The sequence below is a fragment of the Petaurus breviceps genome, unplaced genomic scaffold (assembly GCF_028583685.1).
Source record: "Petaurus breviceps papuanus isolate PSGF00001 unplaced genomic scaffold, PetGlider_PUasm1.0 90808, whole genome shotgun sequence".
Classification (NCBI taxonomy): Eukaryota; Metazoa; Chordata; class Mammalia; order Diprotodontia; family Petauridae; genus Petaurus; species Petaurus breviceps.
In genome coordinates this window covers 15,088,279-15,106,804 of record NW_027187349.1, presented here as the reverse complement: position 1 = coordinate 15,106,804, position 18,526 = coordinate 15,088,279, and the positions used below count along the sequence as shown (strand labels likewise).

The window sequence follows — 18,526 nt, the reverse complement described above, 5'->3', positions numbered from 1 at the left end:
GCAAATGTAGGAGAAGAACTAACAACTAATTCCTTAAAAGTGCCCAAGCAATTGAAAAGATTGGCAGCTGAGCTACTAGGCTCCTGGTCCTTCATAGTTGCGAAGTAAGATAGGGAACGTCAAGAACCAAAGTTCCATAAGCCTTGACTACTAACTTCCAGTCAGATAAGATCATATCCTTGTACACGTGGTCCTTCTCAGCTTCATCTCACTAGAGATGATGCAATACTTTTTTCCATACTGAACATACGGTCTGTCTGCTTTGAAAGCCTTGTGAGCTGAAATCAGTTTGGAAGAAAGCCTGGACCCCATTAAAATAGCAAAAATAGAGCTCTCTACTTAGGCTGCACAGTTTGAATCAACAAGGTCTTGCCTTATGTCAATAATAAGAAGACAGTCCCTCAATCCTCAGCCCCAGTGGGGAATATTCCAGTAAAGGTAGGAACTTGGTGGTGGAGAGGTAGGCTCTTTTACTACATTAACCTTCATTCAAGCATTCAAAGCTTGTTAACAATAATTGACAACCTGCCTAATAAACCATAACTTTGCAAAGAATAGTGGCTAATAGAGCTAAAGAGACCTTGTAACAGTATGTTTTATGGTTGAAGTTGGATAATTATCAGTGATGCGATATACTAAAAATGGGCACAAAAATTACAGTAGGAATTTTTCTGGGATGCTAGCCTGTCTGAAAATGAACTCTGGGGCTGAAATAAGTAATCATTTTTACAGTGAGACTAAAATAAATTATTTCTGACTTATCTCAAGACAGCAGCTTCTTTCCATATTGGATGAAGTTTCTCAGTTCCTTATTCAGAGCTCATAGTATAAGAGAAATGGTGAAAAAGATCTTAGAGAAGAATATTCAAGTTATGGGTTGCTTTTAGCTCTGAAAGGTTTTTCTTTGAGCATATGTAAAGTTTCTATCTGTAGTTCCAGAGAACTTGATTACAATTTTATTTTATTCATCTTTTTTTCTCTTTTAGGATTAAAAATCATATTGAAGTATAAATGATAAAGGGAAAAGTTCAATTAGAAAATCAATCTATGGGGCGGCCAGGTAGCACAGCGAGTAAGAGCATCGGCTCCAGTGTTGAGAAGACCTGGAGATCAAATCCCAGGCTCAGACACTTAGCACCCACCCAGAAACACCTGGCCATGTAACCTTGAGCAAGTAACTTAACCCCAATTGCTTAGGGGCGGCTAGGTGGCTCAGTGAGTAAGAGCACTGGCTTCAGTGTCAGGATGACCTGGGGATCAAATCTGGGCTCAGATACTCAGCCCCATACCCAGAAATAACTGGCTGTGTAACCTTGAGCAAGTTACTTAACCCTGATTGCTTTAAAAAAAATAAAATCAATCTACTCTGCCAGTGAAGGTTAAAAGTCCCTGACATATTTTTCTTGCTTCTTCCTAAAGTACAATTTAAACTGTCCCGAAAAATAATCCATTCACATGAGCACTTTATCATTAGTTTTTTTTTCTAGTATGTCACCCCCACTCCATCACTAATAGTCATCCCTTTTAATCCTCTTTATTTCAGAGATGTAGTTAACAATTCAATGTATGTAAGTTATTGCTATAAGGGGATCTGAGTTCAGGAAGACTGAAATTTTAATTTAATGTTGCATAACAAAATTAGTGAAGAGGAGAATAAATTTGACCTTTGCTGCTAGAAGACTTGAATTAAAAGATCTCTGGGAATGCATATAAAATTACATCCCCAGATAACTTTATTTTTTGTCTTAATTCGGTGAGAAGGGAAAAAACCCTGAGTTGTCCATAAACATTAGGACAACCATTGATAGCTTATGCAATGATCATGACCTCATTCTGTCCCCCTGCAGTGTCAAGGGCAGAAAAGAAGAAGGTAACATGAAGGCACAACTGTTATATGAAAATTTAACTCAAATAGACATATCTAATTCATGTTTAAGAAGAATACAGCAATTTTTTTTCTGATTCATGAACCAAGGCTATTCTATAGCTACATTGGATCATTTGGAGAACATTGCCCTTTTTAGGGACACAGAAGCACTGAATAGAATATCCTTTCCTTTGGGCAAGTCACTCAACCCCAATTGTACTCCAAAAAGCAAAATAAAATAAAATGAAAGGGCAGCTAGATGGCACAGTGAATAGAGCACTGGCCCTGGAGTCAGGAGGACCTGAGTTCAAATCTGGCCTCAGACACTTTTACACACAAAAAACTAGCCAAGTGACCTTGGGCAAGTCACTTAACTCCAATTGCCCTCCAAAAAGCAATAAAATAAAATAAAATAAAAAAAGAATTTCCTTTTCTCCAAAACCTTTCCTCTTGCCAAACATTAGATATAGTTGCTAATCATTGGCATATGGATCTGTTAGCATCTTATGTTACTCTAGCACTTTTAAAGCAGTTAAAAATGAGTCAAAACTCCAACTGCTGCCTGGGACCTTCTTCTTATGTTGGAGTAACAGTTAGCAGCTTCCTTTGTTTCTTGTCATTGACTGGTTGAGCTCTTAGCAAGCAATAGTATAATCACTGATGGCCTTAGCAATGGTGACATATATAAATGGCTAACCTAATGATGACTAATACCTTAAACTATCAAGTAGCATCAGGGCAATGGGGAAGAGGGCATGATCTCTTCTGCATATATTTTTGTATAACCCCTAACTATTTTGGTGCACCATTTGTGAAACATTTCTGCAGATCACCATGAAGCAAAGTAGGTATATCTTTTAAAAATAGCTTCAGAAGGGAATATGTATGTATATATATGCATACATATATATATATATACATGTATAAGTATGTATGGGAGGGTATATGTGTGCATAAATATATATGTGAGTGCATGTATATGTGTGTACATGTATACATAGACAGAGGGCACAGGATGAATTGAATATGAATGGATGATATCTAAAAAATAAAATTAAGAGGTGAGAGAAGGAGAAAGGGAGAGATAGAATAGGGTAAATTATCCCATGTAAACGAGGCAAGGGAAAACTGTAACAATGGAAGGGAAGAGCAGGAAGGTGAAAGGGAATGGGTCAACCTTACTCTTATTGAATTTGGCTTAAGGAGGGAATAACATACACACTAAATTGGGTATCTTTCCCTACAGGAAAGTAGGGGAAAACGGGATGAAGGGGGATGATAGAAGGGAGGGCAGATTGGGAGAGAGGGTAGTTAGAAGCAAACACTTTTGTAAAGGGACAGGGTCAAAGTAGAATATAGAATAAGTGGGAGTGGGATAGGATGGAGGGAAATATAGTTAGTCTTTCACAATATAACTACTATGGAAATGTTTTGCATAACTACACATGTACAACTTATATTGAATCTCTTGTCCTTTCAGTGGGGGTGCTTGAGGAGTGAAGAAGGGAAAGAATCTGGAAATCAAAGTTTTAAAAACAAATGTTAAAAAAAGTTTTTAGCATGCAACTGGGAAATAAGATATACAGACACTGGGTTATAGAAATCCACCTTAAAAAGGTATAAGAGAGAACAGATTGGGGGAAGCAATAATCAGTAGGCTTGCTATCTTGGGGTGGGGGGTAGGGGAGAGACAGGGAGAAAATTTGTAACTCAAAATTTTGTGGAAATGAATGGTGAAAACTAAAAAAAAAGAAAAGAAATGAAAAAAAGAAAAAATCGTTTCAGGAAGAAAAATACAAAAATAATCCTCTGTCCAACCTTTAGTGACGTTGGAAATGAGGTAAAAAAGGGAGCATGAGGTCTTAAGAATCCTATGGTTTTTAGATCATCTTTACTTTAACTTGTTTGTATTCTACATGTCACATCCTTATCCAATGAATAGTGAACATATTAGTGCAGTTACTTAATTGTATTGACCTCTATGTTCTTCATACAAATGAAGCTGAAGATAGAAAATGGTTGTAGCAAAATGGAGGGATGATTTAGCTTGAGATTCTTCTTCCAGAGGCAGATAAAGTATCTGCTGGAGTTGGTTTTACCATGCATCGAAAGGTAACAAGAAGCATAATTTCATAAGGGTGCTTGTTCATGTCAAATTTCAGTCTTGCTAATAAATATATCCAAAAAGGCCACTATGAAATAATTGAAGCTTACACATAAACATCTGTTGCAGATGATGAAAGGTCAATGAATATAATGATACATTATAGATAGTACTATCTATAATATATATTAAAGAATTCATATATTTATATTATAGTTGTTTATGATATATGATGATATAGACACTTAAACACACACATATAATCTATCTACTTACCTAGATAGAAAGATAAATAGATAGATAGTAAAATTGATTTCCAATCTCACCTGTCCTTAAGTTTGCAAAAAAGGCAATGATTCTCAAATGATATATTGATTTATTTTTGAGGGACTTGTAAAGCTATTCATAGAATTTCTCTACTTTTTAATTTATATATATATACATATATAGTGTGCATATAGATAGATAAGTAGAGATAGATAAGTAGAGATAGATAGATAAATATATAGCTATATGTGTGTGAATATGTTATATATAAAAAGACAGGCAGACAGAGACAGAAGGAGAAATTGCAGCCAAAGACGACATAGGTGTACAAAAAGACACTTGTTTGCAAACAAGAACATACACTTATTTATAAAATCTTACATGGAATAATGAAGAAAGATTAAGATCATTGTTAGCTTCTCAAAGAAAAATAGTTGATAGTAAATAAAAAAAAATTAAAAAAAACTTTGGGAGAGATTCAAATAAGCAAAGTTCTTTAAAGGGCGGTGGATAGAGGAAAACAAACAGGTAAAAGATACAAAATATATGCAAAGGGTTTTATAAGAAATTCTTTTTACTATCAAACATAGTGGAATCACAACACTTCAACTCTTATGAGAAAGTCCAAGATATGTATTATAGAAGATATAGAAATGGCACTTAAAAGAACAAAGATAGGACAACATTTGGACCAAGGGCATGTAAAATAGATTATAATTGCAATATAATTGTGAAGATATTGAGAAAAAGAGTCACAAGGTATCTGAATGGAGGGAAAGATATTAAAGATTTGGTAAAAATCTTTAATCTTATCAATCTCCCTTCTGACAAGAAAAGAGAAAGAAACAGTAAACATTAAGAAATACTATTCTATAAGCCTACTTTTATATCTCTATAATTTTTATGAGAATAATCTACTTATGCCTTGAAGGTATTATTGAAGAAAATCCTAGAAAGGAACAGATAAATATTACAGGCAACACGAGATACATCATATATTTACCATCCTACAATTCACTGAAAAGTAAAGAACACAATATCACATTCTGCTTTTTTTAAAATTCACTGTAAAAATCATTTACTGGACAGACCAAAAAAAAAAGTGCTATGAACCTTCACCTCCAAAAAAGAAGTTCCCATGACTAAATTAAAATTATACAATATTCTTTCAGTGAAATAGCTGCAGAGATAACCTTGTGAATCTCTGATCACTAAAAAGAGATGAAGCATAGAAAAGAGACATATGTTTATTTACTTACAAAAGATGTTTTCTACTATCATGGAGGAGATATTGTAGAGTTCAAGATGGATTCCCTATGCATGCTGTCATAGTCTCCAGATGTCACTGTTCACTGATGACATTGAGCTAGTTGCATAAAGTCCTGTAACATTGCAGAAACTTCTGGAGGAGATTCATAATTAATCAAAACAACTTGGATTATCCACCAGCATAGGAAAAATCTAGACCTTGTTTTGTCAATATTCTATGACATACATGTAGATAGAAACCAAAAGCAACTCACTTCTGTATGCATATTATACATGTTTATATATACACATATCCAAGCATGTTATGTGAAGCTTAGAGAGATGAGGGATTCTTGACTCAGTAAAAACACAGATATAATTCAGTTTTATGCTGATAGTAACTATCCAAAGAGCTTTTATGATGACATGAAGGCTATTTATGGGCCAAAGACCTATGGTGCATGTCAACTACTCAGTGCTGATAAAGCTATTTAGATTAGTGATAAGGACATGATCCTGGAAAGATGGGCTGAACACTTCCAGAACTGGCCAATGCTTAAGCCATTGACCATATATTTCAGGTTGAATTTAATCCCTCTCTAGCTGAACTTTCAACTGAAGAATAGGTTTTGAATGCCATAAGGTTCCTCTCATCTGGCAAAGAACATGTTGCTGATTCTATTTCAGCTGAAATATAAAAGACAAGGAATCTACTGCCTGTACTAAAGCTGAAAAAATTGTCTGGATCATATGGCAAGAGATTATCCCCTAGGAGTTCAAGGAAGCCTCCATTGTCCATATCTATAAAGAAAAGAGAACTTGATTGTCCTGTGGCAACCACTGATGTGTGTGTGTGTACATGTCTTGGTCATTGAAAAGTTCATCAGTATTGTATATCAGTTCCATGACAGCATGCTTGGACAGTTTCTGGATAATGAATGGTGCTCTCATACTTTCCTAGCCACCAATGGAGAGAAGCACTGCTGTGTGCTTTCTCCCATGCTTTTAAACATGATGTTATTAGTAATGTTGGATGCCTTCAACAAGGACAAAACAATATTAAGGTCAGCTACTTCACTGATGGTAAATCATTTAACTTGAAAAGGCTACAGGCCAAGACTAAAGTGGAGGGAAAGTTGGTGCACAACTTTTTGTTTTCAGATGATTGTACATTCAACGTAGCCTCTGATGTTGCATTGCAACAGAGTAGGTATTGATTATCTTCCACTTGTGCTAATTCTGACCTGACAGTTAACAGTAACAAAATAGAGATTCTCTACCAGTCAGCACCTCACCATTCATTTGTGGAACCATTGCTTACAGCAAATAGAGAAATTCTGAATTCTGTAGAGAAGTTCACTTATCTTTGTAGTGTACTTTCCAGGGATGATGAGGTTAACACACACATTGCCAGGGCTAGCTCAGTGTTTGGAGGCTCAAAAGGAAAGTGTGTGAGAGAAGAGGTATTAGACTGCCTACAAAACTGGTCTATGGTGCCATTGCGCTCACCTCATTGTTGTATGCCTGTGAAACTTGTGCAGTATACCAGCACCATGCCAGGAAAATGAAATGACTTCATCCAAACTTTCTTAGGAAGATTTTTTTGTCAAATTCTGAAGCTTCTGGCAAGATTAAGTACTTGAAGTTGATACACTGGGTAAGTTTTCTGTGAAAAACTTATTGGAAAAAATGAATAAAAGTCATAGAATGGTTGGGCATGGGTGAATGGTGACCTGAACTACTGGAAGGGAACATACATGTTGAAAAGATCACAGATATGGTGGTGGAGTCAAGATGGCAGACTAGAAGCAGGACCTCCCCACAGCTCTGGCTTCTGACCTTCCTCAATCCATGTAAAAAGGCAACTCTAAACAAACTTTGGAGCTGCAGAACCCACAAAATGACACAGAGAAGCTAACCTCCTACTGAGGACAGCCTGGCAGGCCAGCAGGAAGCAGCCAGCACAGCGCTCTAGGAGCCAAGCCCAGCCGGCCAGAGGGACTCCCAATCAGCAGCAGCTGTGGCCATTTCCAGATTTATCAACACATAGATGCGAAGGAAAAAGTGAGAGGTCCCTGCAATCTGGACTCTGGGACCAAATGAATGGGAGTGCATGGCTTTTGCCCCCGGGGTGAGAAGCCGCTGAGATGCTGGCACAGCCAGCCAGCATCATGTGGCAGCTTCAGCTCCTGGCCTACAGAGTGTAGGGGGACCAAGCACCAGTCTGAGGGGTAATTGCTCTTGCTTTAACCTGCTTGGATCTGGATTGCAGTCTAGGGTGGAGGTCTTGGGGTGTGTGTCCAGCTTGCCATAGCATGTGGAGACCTCAGAGAGGGCACCCATATAATACCTCTGGCAGCTGAGAAAACCCAACGTTTGGGCGAAAGCTCCCCTCTCTGGTTGGGGGTGACATGACCAGGCAAAAGAAACAAAGCAGACAGAAGATTCCAATATTAGACTCCTATTTTGGGGACAAAAAGGAGCAAAGCATGGAACAGGAGGAAGACAGTGAAGTCAGAACTCCTGAACCAAAAGCTTCAAAGAAAAATGCAAGCTGGTTACAGGCCATAGAGGACCTTAAGAAGCAGATAAGAGAAATGGAGGAAAAATTGGGAAGAAAAATGAGAACAGTGCAAGAAAATTACAAAATGAGAGTCAACAGCTTGACTGAGGAAAATACTACCTTAAAACATAGACTAACTCAAATGGCAAAAGAGGCCCAAAAAGGCAATAAGGAGAAGAATGCCTTAAAAAGCCAAATTTGCCAGATGGAAAAAGAATCTCAAAAGTTCAATGAGGAGAATCATTGCTTCAGAATTAGATTGGAGCAAATGGAAGCTAATGACTTTATGAGAAATCAAGATACTATTAAACAGATCCAAACAAATGAAAGAATAGAAGGCAATGTGAAATATCTCATGGGAAAAACCACTGACCTGGAAAATAGATACAGGAGAGATAATTTAAAAATTATTAGACTACCTGAAAGCCATGATCAAAGTAAGAACCTAGAAATCATCCTCCAAGAAGTTCTGAAAGAAAACTTCCCTGATGTTTTAGAACCAAAGGCCAAAATAGAGGTTGAAAGAATCCACCGATCACCTTCTGAAAAAGATCTCAAAAAGAAAATTCCTAGGAATATTATAGCCAGGTTCTGGAATTCCCAGATCAAGGAGAGAATATTACAAGCAGCCAGGAAGAAACAATTTGAATATTGTGGAAACACAATCAGGATAACCCAAGATCTGGCAGCTTTACACTGAGGGATTGAAAGGCTTAGAATATGATATTCCAAAGGGCAAAGGAGCTGGGATTAAAACCAAGAGTCACCTACCCAGCAAAACTGAGTATCATGTTTCAGGGGAAAATATGGTCATTCAGTGGAATAGAGAACTTTCAAGCATTCTTGCGGAAAAAATCAGAGTTGAATAGAAAATTTGACATCCAGATACAAGAAGCAAGAGAAGAATGAGAAGGTAAACAGGGAAAAGAAATCATAAGGAACTTATCAAAGTTGAACTATGAACATACATATATATATATATATGTCTATATTTGAGGGTATGTGGGCATAATTTGAATACATATGTGAATGTGTGTGTATATGTTTACAGGAATACATAGAGAGCACAGGACCAATTTAACAGGAAGGGATGATACAAGGTAAAATTAAGAGGTGAGAGAGGAATTTAATGAGGGGAGATGGGAGAGACAGAATGGGGTAAACTATCTCGTATAGAAGAGACAAGGGAAAATGATTACAAAGGAGGGGAAGAATAGGAAGGCAAAAGGGAATGGGTCAACCTTATTCCCATTGAATTTGGCTTGAGGAGGGAATGAAATATACACTGAATAGGGGATATCACCCTCCAGGAGAATAGGGGGGGAAGGGGATGAGAGGGGGGATGATGGAAGGGAGGGCAGGCTGGGGGGGAGGAAAGTTGGAAGCACCCACTTTTGAAAAGGGATGGGATCAAAGTAGAGAATAGAACAAGTGGGAGGTGGGATAGGAGGGAGGGAAATATAGTCAGTCTTTTACAATATATCTACTATGTTATTGTTTTGCATTAGCCACACATGTACAACCTATACTGAACTGCTTATCTTCCCAGTAAGGATGGGTGACAAGGGAGGAAGGGAATAAATCTGGAATTCAGTTTTAAAATCAAACATATATCTACATACTATTATTAATACTATTTTACATGTAATTGTGAAATAAGATATACAGGCACTGGGGAATAGAGATCCACTGGAAAAGTCGAAATTGGTATGGGAGAAAATATGGGAGAGAGCAGATTGGAGGAGGGGATATCCTGTGGAACTGCTATTTTGGGTCAGTGGGTAGGAGAAAAAACGGGGAGAAAATTTGTAACTCAAAATCTGGCGGAAATGAATGATGTAAATCAGAAGTTAATAAAGCATTTGAAAAATTTAAAAAAAGATCACAGATCGATTGGAGTACTAAAGTTTCATCTCCTCAAGTGCTATCTATCTATCTATCTATCTATCTATCTATCTATCTATCTATCTATCTATCTATCTACTATCTATCTATCTATCTATCTATCTATCTATCTATCTATCTATCTATCTATCTATCTATCTATCTATCATCTAATTTGTAGCTGTAAGTGACCCTGTGAGACAGATGCTAAAATGCTCATTTTATGAATTAGGGTCAAGGGAAGTTGTGATATGGTTCATGGGCACACAACTAGTAATGACTTGACCTCTGGTGCTCCTAACTTCAAGTCCAATTTTCAATTATGCTACCCTGGTGATAACAATTACAATAATTTTTATAATCATGTAAGGGTGCAAGAAAGGGAAGAATAATGACTACCCCCCCAAAAAAACCCCACAAGACTCCTGAGTTAACATTAGATGAGTAGTATGTATTTGGGTGGCCTGATATATATGCAGATAAATTCAGGAAATTTTGTGGGTTGTCAGAAAAGAGAGAATCTCTGTGGAACAGAAACAATATGGATCTGATGTAGATGGGATATAGGACTTTATAGTGTTTCAAAGGTAAAGTCTGACTGTCAAAGAAAGAGAGGGATAAAAATATTGAATTTTGATCAGACAGAAATAGGGACAGATTGTTTTTGCCATATGAATTTTAATTTCTGATTGAGTCATATTTGTCTTCTCATTATCTTTTCAATTTTTCAACTTATTTATTCTGTTCTTTTGTGGCAAGTTTTTGGTTCAAACAAATTATTATGCCTTCTTAATGACTGAATGTGACCTTGGTGTCCTATGACACTATAATGTCCTAGCACAAATCACTAATGAGGTCAACTGAAGGAGGTCCAGAAACCTTCAGAGAGGATGTTCTGCCTGTCATGAACAACTTGCATCTGTTTCAACCTTTTGGCAGTTGGACTGAGCTTCAATATAGAGCCTGTCCTGGCAGAGAGCTGAGCTGGATGACCTAAGCAGCCTTTGACCATCTCCAATTTAAGAGACCATGACTCCAATTGTTCTTTCTTGGTGGAGTGTCATTGTGAATTACACAGAGGGCCTTCAGCAGTACTCCCCAGAGCCTAACACTAGTCAACATTCTCACTTAATACAAGTAAATTATGTACTGGTCAGCTGAAAAGCATTTAGGGTTACTTGGTAACTCTTTTGTGATCTGGGTGACATAAACAGCATTCTCTCAAGGAAAAAAAAATTGCAGAACAATTTTAGGCAAATGCCATGAAAGTTGATAGAAGCATAATGTTTACTCAGAATTCATCTTTTAATAGTTCCTTTGGGAGGATGATTTAATGGGCAAGGGATTTTATCAGTTACTGGTTATTACCTGATATTGGCTTTGTAAACTTAATATTGTTACTCAAATTTCAGTCCTGGAGAATTAGTGTAGGAAACTCCTCATTGAAGGAGAGAATGATTTTAATGCTATGTCTACATGAGGGACAGAGCTGACTTGAGAAATCTGGAAAGGAAAGACATTCTTTGTCATATCTGCAGCAAGAGAGGACATGTGATTCCAGACGGGCTTTGATAAAATACTGAATCAGAGGGAGAGTAACAAGGAGAGAGATGAAGAGGGATGACAGGAGGAGGGAAGGAGGGAGGGAGGGAGGGAGGGAGAGAGAGAGAGAGAGAGACAGAGAGAGAGAGAGACAGAGAGAGACAGAGACAGAGACAGAGACAGAGAGACAGAGAGAGGCAGAGACAGAGAGAGAGACACACAGACAGAGAGACACAGAGAGAGAGACAGAAAAAAAGACAGAGACAGAGACAGACAGAGAGAGACAGAGAGACAGAGAACTTTGGGAGGTATACAAGTCTTCCAGCTTGCTTCCCTAAAGAATTCAGGGAATTATTTCCCCTTGGGTGAGACAAGGGCCTCTGTTAAAATTAAACCAAGAAATCTTGCTTCCAGTAGAAGAGGTCATTCACTCTGGGTATTTCATAATATATTCTAATCTGTAGAATTCTCATTTCTGTTTGCTATGTTTTTGCTTAAATGGGTTTTACTTTATTCACGGTTTATCATGGTTTTTTGAATGGTAAGTGATAGGAAAGAGACAAGTCTGCTAATATAAACTTGAGATATCCCTTTCCCTTTATGGGATAGTGACCAGAAAAACAACATAAATATATTTTCTTGTGTTTATATATTTTTTATTTCTTCTTCTTTTTTTATGTTTTAGTTTACATCCACAAGATTTTGAGCTACAAATTTTCTCTCCATTTTCCCCCTACCCACCACCCCAAAACATCTATCCCACTGAATATCCCCTCCCCTAATCTTCTATCTCCCATATCTTCACCCATGCCCCCTCTGACTTTCCAGTAGGGCACAGTGGATCTCTATGTGCCTGCATATCTTACTTCCTAGTTAAATATTAAATAATAATAGTATATATATTAAAAATTTGATTTTAATACTTTGAATTCCAGATTCTTTCCCTTTCTCCCTCCTCACCCACCCTTACTGGGAAGATAAGCAATATAAGTTGTACATGAGGAGCAATGCAAAACATTTACCATAGTGGATATATTGCGAAAAACTTACTATATTTCCCTCCATATCCCACCCCCTTCTTGTTCTATTCTCTACTTTGATCCTGTCCCTTTTCAAAAGTGTGTGCTTCCAACTTTCCTCACCCTCAGACTGACCTCACTTCAATCATTCCCCCTCTTATTCCCTCCCCCCCACTCTCCTGTAGGATGAGATACCCTATTTAGTGTGTATGCCATTCCCTCCCTAAGCCAAATTCAATGAGAACAAGGTTGACTTATTCCCTTTTGCCTTCCTCTTCTTCCCTTCAATTGTAACAGTTTTCCCTTGCCTCTTTTATATGAGATAGTTTACCCCATTATGTCTTTCCCCATCTACTCTCATTATATTCCTCTCTCACCTCTTAATTTCACCTTTTAAGTATCATCCCTTCCTATTAAATTTTTCTATGCCCTCTATGTATACCTCTACACATATATACACACACTCACATTTGTATTCATATGCCCATATACCCTCCTATATAGACATATATATATATATATATATGTACACAAACACACACACATGCACACACACACACATATATATATATATATATATATATACACACACACACACATTTCTATTCCCTTCATTTATTCTCATACTGAGAAAAGTTTCATAAGTTACAATTATTTCTCTATGTAGGAATGTACGTAGTTCAACTTTGATAAGTTCATTATGATTCCTTTTCTCTGTTTACCTTCTCATACTTATCTTGCTTCTTGTATCTGAGTGTCAAATTTTCTATTCAACTCTGTTTTTTTCATCAAGAATGCTTGAAAGTCCCTTTCCCCCAAGATGGCACTGAAGTTGAAGAAGGAAGCCATGGCCCCTCCCCCCCCCCCCCCCCCAAGACAGAAGCCAAGTCCAAGGCTTTGAAGGCCAAGAAGGAAGTGCTGAAGGGTGTCCATATACACAAAAAGAATATCCAAACATCCCCCCCTTCTGGCAACCCAAGACAGAGACTTCAAAGGCAGCCCAAATACCCTTGGAAAATTGCCCCTTGGAGAAACAAACTCTATCACTATGCCATCATTAAGTTTCCTTTGACCACTGAGTCTGCTATGAAGAAGATTGAGGACAACAACACCCTAGTCTTCATTGTGGACATCAAGACCAACAAGCAGGCTGCAAAGAAGCTATATGACATAGATGTGGCCAAGGTCAACATACTGATCTGGCCTGATGGAGAGAAGAAGGACTATGTCAGTCTTGCTCCAGACTACACTGCTTTATATGTTGCCAACAAAATTGGAATCATCTAACTTACTGTACCCAGCTGTGTCCTATTACACCTACAATAAAAAGTTTTCCAGAAAAAAAGAATGCTTGAAAGTCCTCTATTCCATTGAATGACCATATTTTCCCCTGAAACATGATACTCAGTTTTGCTGAGTAGGTGATTCTTGCTTTTAATCCCAGCTCCTTTGACCTCCAGAATATGATATCCCAATCCCTTCGATCCTTCAATGAAGAAGCTGCCAGATCCTGTGTTATCCTGATTATGTTTCCACAATATGCAAATTGTTTCTTCCTGGCTGCTTGTAATATTTTCTCCTTGATCTGGGAATTCCAGAACCTGGCTATAATATTCCTAGGAGTTTTCTTTTTGGTATCTTTTTCAGGAGGTGATTGGTGGATTCTTTCAACCTCTATTTTGCCCTCTGGCTCTAAAACATCAGGGCAATTTTCCTTGAGAATTTCTTGGAGAATGATTTCTAGGTTCTTTTGTTTTTTGATCATGGCTTTCAGGTAGTCCAATAATTTTTAAATTCGCTCTCCTGTATCAATTTTTCAGGTTAGTGGTCTTTCCAATGAGATATTTCACATTGCCTTCTATTTTTTCATATGTTTGGATCTGTTTAATAGTATCTTGATTTCTCATAAAGTCACTAGCTTTCATTTGCTCCAATCTAATTCTAAAGGAATGATTCTCTTCAGTGAGCTTGTGAGATTCTTTTTCCATCTGGCAAATTTGGCTTTTTAAGGCATTCTTCTCCTCATTAGCTTTTTGAGCCTCCTTTGCCATTTGAGTTAGTCTAAGGTGTTATTTTCTTCAGTCAGGTTGTTGACTCTCATAATTTTCTTGCATAATTCTCATTTCTCTTCCCAATTTTCCCTCCACTTCCCTTATTTGGTTTACAAAATCTTTTTTAAGCTCCTCTATGGCCTCTAAGCAGCTCATAATTTTCTTGGAAGCTTTTGGTGCTGGAGTCCTGAATTTGTTGTCTTCCTCCTGTTCCATGCTTTGATCCTTTGTGTCCCTCAAATATGAGTCTAATATCAGATTGATCTGCTTGCTTTGCTTCCTCATGTTGCCACTCACTTACTTTACTTTTGAGCTGTTTGCCACAGTAGAATGCTGCTAGCAGAGAGGGGAACTTTGTCCCAAATTGCTGGGGTTTTTGCAGCTGCTGGACTTATTAGTTGGGTGCCCTATCTGAAGCCTCTACATGCTCTGGTAAACTGGCCATGCACCTCAGGACTGCCACCCTAGACCACAATCCAGATCCAAGCAGGTTAAAGCAAGAGTTATACCCTTCTGACTGGTCACTTGGTCCCCCTACAGTCTGCAGGCCAGGAACTCTGAAGCAGCCATGTGGTGGTGGCTGCACATCTGCCACACCTCAGCTGCTTCTCACCCTGGGGGCAAAGGCTGGACTGCACTCCTGTACTCCAGGTCTGAAAGTCCACACTGCACTGACCTCTCACTTTGTCCTTAGCATCTATGGGTTGATAATTCTGGAAATCACCTCAGCTTCTGGTGATCTGAAGTCCCTCCAACCAATGGCTGGTTGTGGCCCCCCTGAGGCTAAAATCTCTGGCTCACATGGGGTTGGGGATTGGCTCTCAGAGTGCTGCACTGCCCCTTCCTGCTGGCTTTCCAGGCTGTCTTCAGTGGAGAGTTAGCTTCTCCCTGTTATTTTGGGGGTTCTGTATCTCCAGAGTTTGTTTAGAGTCATTTTTTACCATGAATTGGAGGAGGTGGAAGGTGGAAGCTCCACTAAAGTTCTGTTTCTACTCCACCATCTTCCAACATAAGTCTTAAACCATCATTTCCCTAAACTAATGCTCTTTGAGAGGAGCATATTACCATAATTCTAGTATGGTGTGACTCTCTCTCTCTCAGAGGAAAGCAGTGTACCCAGCCTCATTGCTTCTTCTGTTGACCCCTTGTAGGCAGGAATCAAAGTTTCTCTGGGAGAAGAGAGTTGAAGTTTACAGAAATATCTATCCATGCCTCTTCACAAGTCATATTTAGACAACCAATTTAGACAATATATTTAGATAACCTCCCTGAGCACCAAACATATCCTACATAATGTAGTAATCCATCTAATACTCCATATTCTAACTCAAGTGGTCTACTTCTTGTTACCTTTATATGATATTATTTTAAAAATCTTAATTTTTTATTTTCATCAATTACATGTAAAGCAATTTTATCATTCTTTTACTCCAAATTTTAAGTTTCAAATTCTCTCTTTTTCTCTTCTCCTCACTCCCCATTAAGAAAGTAAACAGGTTATACATGTATAGTCAGGCAAACACATTTCCATGTAAGTCATTCTGTGAAAGAAAACACAGACAAAAAAAAAAGAAAAATAAAGAAAGTAAAGAAAGAGTGTCTTTGATCTGCAGTCAGGTTCTACCAGTTCCTTTTCTGCAGATAGACAGCACCTTTTATCATAAGTCCTACAGAATTGTCTTGGATCATTCTACTACTGAGAATAGCTTGCTTATACATAGTAGATCTTCATACAATATTGCTGTTACTGTATACAGTGTTCTTCTGGTTCTGCTCATTTCACTTTTCATCAGTTCATATAAGTCTTTCCATGTTTTTATGAGAGTATCCTGCTCATCATTTCTTTTTTCCCCTGAAGGAGATCAATTTTTAGTTTTATTTTGTTATAATTTCAATTGCCAAGCATTTATTTTCTCTTCCTCTCAAATCCCCCCAAAACAAACCTCTTATAATAAATATACATAGTCAAACAACAAGTTCCAATACTGACCATGAGGTAGCTCACATTCTTATAAGGGAGATAGAACACACATAATTAAGTAAATACAAAATATATGTCAACTAGTCAGGGAGAACAAAGAGATAAACCTCACTCTTAAGGAATTTGCATTCTATGAAAACATGTGTGTGTACACATACACACACACAATGCACAAGAAACAGTAAATCATTTAGTGACAGCAAAAGCAGTTGATGGGATAGGAAAGGGCTCATGTCAATGGTGGTGCTTGAATAAAGAAGGTGAGAGTCTAACTATTACCCATCATTTCTTAGAACACAATAATATTCTATCACAATTATATACAATTTGTTCCGTTATTTCTCAGTTGATTAACATCATTTCAATTTTTAATTTTTTGCCATCACTAAAAGAGCTGCTATAAATATTTTTGTACATGTAGGTTCTTTTCCTTTAAAAAATATCTCTTTAGCATACAGATCTACTAGTGGTATTGCATGGTCAAAGGGTATGCATGGGTTTATAGCCCTTTGGGCATAGTTCCAAATTGCCCTCCAGAATCAGTATATAATTTTACCAATGGTACATTAGTGTTTGAATTTTCTCACACCCCCTCCAACATTTGCCACTCTCTATTTCTGTCATATTAACCAATCTGATAGGTCTGATGTAATAATTCAGAATTGTTTTAATTTGCATTTTTGTCATCACTAGTGATTTAGAGCATTTTTATATGATTATAGATAGCTTTGATTATTTTGTCTGAAAGCTACCAGTCCATATCCTTTGATCATTTATCAGTTGAGGAATGGGTCTTATTTCTATAAATCTGACTCAGTTTTCTATATATTTGGGACATGAAGTCTTTATTAGAGAAACTCACTGAAATTTTTTTCACAGTAATCATTACCAACTATGCATTTCCTTCCACCTTATTTTCCCCCTGTTTAGCCTACTCTCTCCTTTTACCTTGTCATTCTCAAAAGTGTTTTGCTTATGATTTTTACCTCCCCAAATTACCCTCCCTTCTATCAGCTTTATTCCCTTCTCTTTTCACTTTCTTGTATGGCAAGATAGATTACTATACCCGATTGAATGTGTTTATTATTCCCTCTTTAAGTCAACTCCAATGAGAATAAGGTTCATGTGCTCCCCTGCTCACTTTCCCCATTTTCCCCTCCACTGTAAAATCTCTTTCAGCCTTCTTTTATGCCAGATGATTTATCCCACTATACCTCTCCCTTTCCTCTTCTCCAAGTCCATTATTCTTTCTCATTATTCCATATTCCATATTCCAATCCAGACCACTAGAGACAATTGGGACCTAAGCCACTTAAATCCAAAGTAACTTGAACTATGGAATTTTCTCTTTATCTGGTCATTTTCTGAACTCCTTCTGTTCATATATACTTCATATATGGAAGTGTCCAGTATTCCAAAGTTGTCATTGATATGAAATCCTAATAGTAAAGAAGTAGAATGTATGATTTCTGAGATCTAGGCCATGATTCAACTAAGACATTCTATATTTATATTTCAGTTCTTGTTCACATTTATCATCCCTTTACTCCAGTCAAATAAATGTTGGAATGGGGTTAGGAAGATGATACTGGCAGTACAAGGCCCACAAGAGCAAGAGAATATTTCCTGGAATATGTGATGCTGAGATATAGAATTTTATCTTCTTAGAATATGGGCACTCTACCTAACTGGTGACATGGGATCCCTTTGGCAGTCCGGTGAAGCTCTTCTCAGAAAGATGTTTACAAATATATGAAATAAAATATATATGATGAGAAATAAAATCAAGTATAATGAAATAATTATTTTTATCAAACTTCACGGATCCCCTGGGTTAAAAATTCCTATCTTAAAGCTACAGGGTACCTTAAAGATCATACATCCTAGCATTATAGATTGAGAGATGGAAGAGACATCATACAACATCTATTCCCAACTCTTTCATTTTATAGACATGTAAATGGAATACCAGGAAATACTTATTCCAAACATTTTTAATT

General features: G+C 37.4%; 1 long non-coding RNA gene across 1 annotated transcript in view; it reads left to right on the top strand.

Moving 5' to 3' along the window:
- The first annotated feature begins 301 nt into the window (after window positions 1-301).
- LOC138147933 (uncharacterized) overlaps window positions 302-18,526 on the top strand; it is a 51,563-nt gene continuing 33,338 nt past the window's right edge. The window contains exon 1 of the long non-coding RNA XR_011164932.1: window positions 302-438. This is a non-coding gene — a long non-coding RNA (uncharacterized lncRNA). The remainder of the gene's footprint in view (window positions 439-18,526) is intronic.